At 38.1% G+C, this 6,387-nt stretch overlaps 3 non-coding genes across 3 annotated transcripts; 1 reads left to right on the plus strand and 2 right to left on the minus strand.

Annotated features, from left to right (window-relative positions):
* The first annotated feature begins 5,858 nt into the window (after positions 1 to 5,858).
* Trnat-ugu (transfer RNA threonine (anticodon UGU)) lies at positions 5,859 to 5,931 on the plus strand. Its single transcript has one exon. It is a non-coding gene; the product is annotated as a tRNA-Thr (tRNA).
* A 219-nt stretch (positions 5,932 to 6,150) lies between these two features.
* Positions 6,151 to 6,224, minus strand: Trnat-agu (transfer RNA threonine (anticodon AGU)). Its single transcript has one exon. It is a non-coding gene; the product is annotated as a tRNA-Thr (tRNA).
* An 89-nt stretch (positions 6,225 to 6,313) lies between these two features.
* Positions 6,314 to 6,387, minus strand: Trnat-agu (transfer RNA threonine (anticodon AGU)). The gene has a single exon. It is a non-coding gene; the product is annotated as a tRNA-Thr (tRNA).

Consider the following 6,387-nt stretch of genomic DNA (forward strand, 5'->3'; position numbering starts at 1 on the left):
CCGCGATAGGTGAAAATCCATGAAGTAGAAACAGTACTTTTCTTTTATTTGTTTCAGTCATTTGACTGTGGCCATGCTGGAGCACTGCCTTTAGTTGAACAAATCGACTCCAGAACTTATTCTTTGTAAGCCTAGTATCTATTCTATCAGTCTATTTTGCTGAACTGCTAAGTTACGGGGGACGTAAACACACCAGCATCGTTTGTCAAGTGATGGTGGGGGGACAAACACACACACACACATACAAACATATATATATTATATACAATGGGCTTCTTTCAGTTTCTGTCTACTAAATCCTCTCATAAGGCTTTGGTCAGCCCAAGGGTATAGTAGAAGACACTTGCCCAAGGTGCCACACAGTGGGACTGAACCTGGAATCATGTGGGGGTTCTCATTCCTAAGGTATTTTTCGATGTTGTTATTATTATTATTCAGGTCACTGCTTGGAATCAAACTCGGAATCTTGGGGTTAGTAGCCCATGCTCTTAACTACTACACCAAACAAGATGTGGACAAATATCCGTCAAATGTAAATAATGTACATCCTACCCATGCTAGCATGGAAGGTGGACATTAAACGATGATGATGATATATATCATCATCATCATCACCATCGTTTAACATCTGCTTTCTATGCTGGTATGGGTTGGATATTTTGACTGAGGGTTGGCGAGCCATGAGGCTGCACCAGGGTCAATCTGATCTGGCAAGGTTTCTACAGCTGGATGCCCTTGCTAATGCCAACCACTTCGAGAGCATTATGGGTGTTTTCTATGTGCCACTAGCAGAGGAGCCAGTCAGGTGGGGCTGGCATCGATCACGCTTGGATAGTGTTTTTTATGTGCCATCATCATTTTAAGTTCATTTTCCATGCTGGCATGGGTCGGATGGTTTGATAGTAGCTAAAATACTAGAGAACTGCACCAGGCTCTAACTGTCTGTTTTGGTATGTTTTTCATGGCTAGATACCCTTCCTAATAATGCCAACCACTTTGCAGAGTGTACTGGGTGCTCTTTATGTGGCACCATATATATGTGTATGTGTATGTATGTGTGTGTGTGTGTGTATAACAAAGGCTACAGGTGTCAATTTATTATGGCTGTTTCAAGTAGCTCCATTTAATTAATTATTGAGAACATTATATGAATTTGAAAGAAACCACTCTCTTCAGATGAAATATAATTAAGATTCAGTTCAATTAGATATTTAAATTAAGGCACCTTGCTAGTTTGGTATAGTCCACACACCCCAACAATATTATTTCAATATTGAATATCAAGACTCCATGTAGGGGTGTTTGTACCTAATATTCTGTACAAGGATTCTCTATAGAAATGTCAAGCTCTGAAGACAGTCCCAGGCTAAAGAAGGTCTTCACCCATATAAGGTGTTGTTACCTGTTTGGTGAGATATGAAAGGTTCAGTTCACTTTGAACTTTTAAACCTAAACCAAACAATAACAAAGGAGATCTACTGGGAGCAGTTAGAGCGGTTTAAGTCAGCGCTAGAAGAAAAACGGCCATCTTTGGTTTCAAGAGGAAAGGTGTTCTTCCATCAGGATAATGTTTGGCTGCATACAGTGAGGATGACATTCTAAAGGCTGGAACTGTTTGGATGGGAAACGATGCCCCACCCACCACATTCGCTGGACATTGTGCCATCTGATTATCATTTATTCCAGTTTCCAAAATCATTTATACAGAAACAATATGAATTCTGTAGACAAGGTCAGAACAATACTGGAGGAGTATTTTTCATCACAGACAAGCGAATTTTGGAAGTGGAGCCTTGCAAATTTACCGGATAGATGGAAGAGCATTGTAGAAAATAAAGGAGAGTAAATTTTAGATTAAAAAAGAAGTTTATCTTAATTTTGAAAAATAAAAGAAGTATAAAAAAACTGCATTATTTATGGGATGATGCTATATATAATCATCATCATCATCATTTAACGTTCATTGTCCATGCTGGTATGCATTGGATGGTTTGATCAGGGCTGGCAAGCCAGGGAGCTGCACCAATTTCCAGATAGAACTGACAAGCCGGGGAGCTGTACCAATTTCCAATCTGATTTGGCATGGTTTCTATGGCTGGATGCCCTTCCTAATGCCAACCACTTCAAGAGTGTAGTGAATGCTTTTTACGTGCCACTGGTATCAGCCATGACTACGATCTCACTTGGCTTGGCAGGTTTTCTCAAGCACAGTATAGGTTTTAGTCACTTGTCATTGCCTCAGTGAGGCCCAACATTCAAAGATCATGCTTTACCACCTCCTCCCAAGTCTTCCTGGATCTACCTCTTCCACAGGTTCTCTCCGCTGTTAGAGTGCAGCACTTCTTCACACAGCTGTCCTTCCATTATCGCCACATGACCATACCAGCTCAGTCATCTCTCTTGTACACCATATCTGATGCTTCATATGCACAACTTTTCTCTCAGGGTGCTTACACTCTGTTGTGCATGCACAGACATTGCACATCCAGCAAAGCATACAAGCTTCATTTCTTTCAAGTCTACACATGTCCTCAGCAGTCATGGCCCATGTTTCACTGCCATGTAGCATGGCTGTTTTCACCCAGGCATCATGCAATCTGCCTTTCACTCTGAGAGAGAGACCTTCTGTTACCAGTCGAGGTAGGAACTCTCTGAACTTTTCCCATCCTACTCTTATTCCAGCAGCTACACTCTCGGAGCATCCACCCCTGCTACCAACTTGGTCACCTAGGTAACAAAGTTATCAAACACTTCTAGTTTTCCCCTTTGGCATTTGATGGAATCTATTTTCTGAATGTTTTTAATGTTGATCATATCTGTGCACCTTCCACACAAAAACTATCATCCCGGTTAACCTTCCTTTGATATTGTTGCACTTCTTATATCTCCATAGCTTACACTATGGAGAAATAGGTACATCTTACGGAATCCCTACCTACACCTTGAGCATGGCCATCTACCTGGGGTGGGGGTGAGGGATTTGTGATTTATCTGGTTTTCTACTTATTAAGATTTGGTTTTTGCTGACCTTGTTTCTATGTCTGAAATTTCTTCTCTAGTTCTGGTAGTGATTCAGCTATAAGAACAAGGTCATCAACACGCACACACTCACACAAAATCATCAGCATATATATACATATATATATATATATATATATATATATATATATATATATATATATATATATATATATATACATATATATATATATATATCACCAAAGTAAATGGACAAGTTTTGTTTGGATAACATATTTAATCGTGTTATTGTTTTTACAACAGACAATAAAAGGAGTCGAAAACTTCTATACTTGCTTAATTACTTACTGCAACAGCGAAGAATGGTATTTCTCAGAAAAAGTTGTCAAGGCAACTCCAAACAGTTCTGGCATTACTATGAATCATCTAGAAGGCTGAGGTGCTGGAAGAGCCAGGCACCCTCTTGGTAAGATGAGAAGATGAAAATGACAAAATCTTCATTGTCAGTTGGTGCTAAAGTTTATGCAAGGGATCACTTTTATTACAAGATTCACCATGAACTGTGCCTCCACTTCTGTTCAGAGTTCACTAGGTTCACCTCTACCCTGTCTCTAACCATTTCACACTCCAGTGAACTTACCTACTCTTTCTGATTCTTTGTCCCTATTCTCTTTCATATTCCACCTTCTTGCATTTTGAAGATTTTCTCTGACTCCGCCTCACCATCACCTTTTTTCTCTCTTCCCAGCTCTCTTCCTGCCCTCCCCCCTCCCGGCCGTCATTCTCTTGGTCTTGTGAGTTCCTTGCCAACCCCATTAGTGCTGGTGTCATGAAAAAGGCTTCCTTAGGAAGGGCATTCACCCATAGACTGCAAACCAAAGTAGACTCTGGAACTCACTGCACTTCTCTGGCTCACAAAATCCTGTTGAATTGTCCAACCCTGTCACTGTGGAAGATGGATGTTAAACAATGATGATGATGATGATGATGATGGTTATTTTGTTTAATTAATGATTTGGTTTTGTTTAAAAATTCAGAAAGCAGGATCTGAAAATCATACAACAACCCCAGGCAAATTGCAGCTTGCTGGACTCTCTGAATAGCTTGGCTGACAACAAAATTACTTTGAATTTTGTTTAGCAGTGTGGCCTGCTTCATGATGAGTCATGTCTCATGTGGCCCATTTCTCAAAAAAGATTCCCATTCCTGACATACAACTTATTTCAAGTAGAATTGGCTGTCAACACTTGGTTAAGATTTGGGGAAGTCATGAGCTGTATAAAGCTGAGAGGACTCTTTTGAAAAAAGTACATCTGAAGGTCTGACAAATACTGTGAACATGTGGGGATTTTTAATTAATATGAGACTTGTTTAGGTGTGGTGAAGAAGTTTTCTTCACATCCAGTTAGCTTCAGGTTCGGTCCCAATGTGTGGTACCTTGTGTAACCCTGGGCTAACTATGTGGAAACTTGTAGTATATTTATCTGCCTGTTTCTATACACACACGTCTGTGTGTGTGTGTGTGTTGTCACCTTATTGCTTTACAACCGGTGTAAGTTTGTTTACGTTCTCGGAAATTAACACTTTGATAAAATAAGCATGAATCTTAAAACAAGCCCTAGGACGATTTGTTCCACTAACCTCAGGATGGCCGTTGTCCTATGAAGAAATCCTGCTCTGTTGCTCCAACTTCAGAGTGTTTTACTAATAAATACCATTGCAGGTTCCGTCACAAAGATTCTTAAATATTCAAGGTTTCAGTGATTCTGAAACTGCGTTACGATCTTTAAACAGAACCGTTCTTCTGCTTTTGTTTTTCTTTTTGTGAGTAATTAAGGAAACAGTGATAAAGCACCTGGCAATATATATTTTATATGAACTATCAGTAAATAACTCCCAACAGGATGTAAAGACATTGTGAATATTTTAATATTTTCAATAATGTCTTCATTTATTTGGAATATCGCCGAGACAGTCTTTAAAACCCACGGCAAATGAAAAATGATGTATACTAAACTAATTTTCCTAAAATTATCGACAGTAATCATAAATCAACAAAACTAATTAGAGACATTTTATTGCAAAGAAATAGATAATGTGTCCGTTTTAATCAAACTATGATTAATTAGGACGGAACATTTTTCGATAATTCACAAATAATTCGTAACGCTAAATGAGTCCTGATCCTGTCGACCTCTACACAAAGACATTCCATCTATGGCCATCCAGTAATAGGTTTACATAATCCAAGGTCTTAATATGTTTTAAACTACATAGATCTTCCCTCAATAGGTTTAATTAGTTTTAGTGTCTGCCTCTTATAATTAAATTAATTCCGGGAAAGAAATATTTCACTATCTCCGAGGATGTTGTTAAATATATTTATTTATATACATACCTTACGTAAATACATTGTACTTTAATAGGAAACAGCTGGGATTTACCCTACCCAACTATATAATTATATACGCTAAATATCTACGGCGTATATATTTTATATTTAATCTTCTTTAATTATAAACTTGAGATTGTCCATTCGTAACAAGTTATAATAATGAGACCGGTGTGTATATATATATATGTCTACAAACACTCACAGACATCTACCCCTCTCTCTATAGATCCACCCCATTTGTACTGCGGGTGTGTTCTGTCAAAAACCAGCGGAACAACATGAAACACGTCAGCAAGGTGGAAGAAAAGTCATTTCCTGTCTCTCATTAGCAATAATCGTTTATAATCGGGAATAAAACTGACGAGAAGTAACAAAAATCTTTTCAGTTAAAATCAAATGAATAGCCAAAAAAAATTGTCTCCGATGCCAAAATTTCAAAACTAATTTAATTTATATATTATTTTTGATGGCCGTTACTATAGTTGCCTCCATAGCTCAGTGGTTAGAGCACTGGTCTTGTAAACCAGGGGTCGTGAGTTCGATCCTCACTGGGGGCTTCTGTTACACATTTTTTGCTTTAATTTATAATTTTGATATTATTTTTCTTTTTCGCCTTACTCTTCGTTATTTTGTCTTCCATTTTACAACAGAATCATTACGTTACATCTTGGTAATAAACACATTACTTGAAAATATGTAAATTAGCTTAAAAATGCTACCATATAATTATCATTAAGGTATATCTTTATAATAACGTAAATAATAGAAAAAAAAAAAGGCTCCAGGGGGATTCGAACCCTCGACCTCCAGTTTACTAGACTGGCGCTCTAACCAACTGAGCTATAGAGCCTCACGTTAATCTATTTTTAAAAAATGCTTCTTTGTATATAATTGTTAGTGATTGTAAAAAAAAACACTTACAAATATAATGACAAAAAAAGGCTCCAGGGGGATTCGAACCCTCGACCTCCAGTTTACTAGACTGGCGCTCTAACCAACTGAGCTATGGAGCC

The sequence above is a fragment of the Octopus bimaculoides genome, chromosome 1, assembly GCF_001194135.2.
Source record: "Octopus bimaculoides isolate UCB-OBI-ISO-001 chromosome 1, ASM119413v2, whole genome shotgun sequence".
Taxonomy (NCBI): Eukaryota; Metazoa; Mollusca; class Cephalopoda; order Octopoda; family Octopodidae; genus Octopus; species Octopus bimaculoides.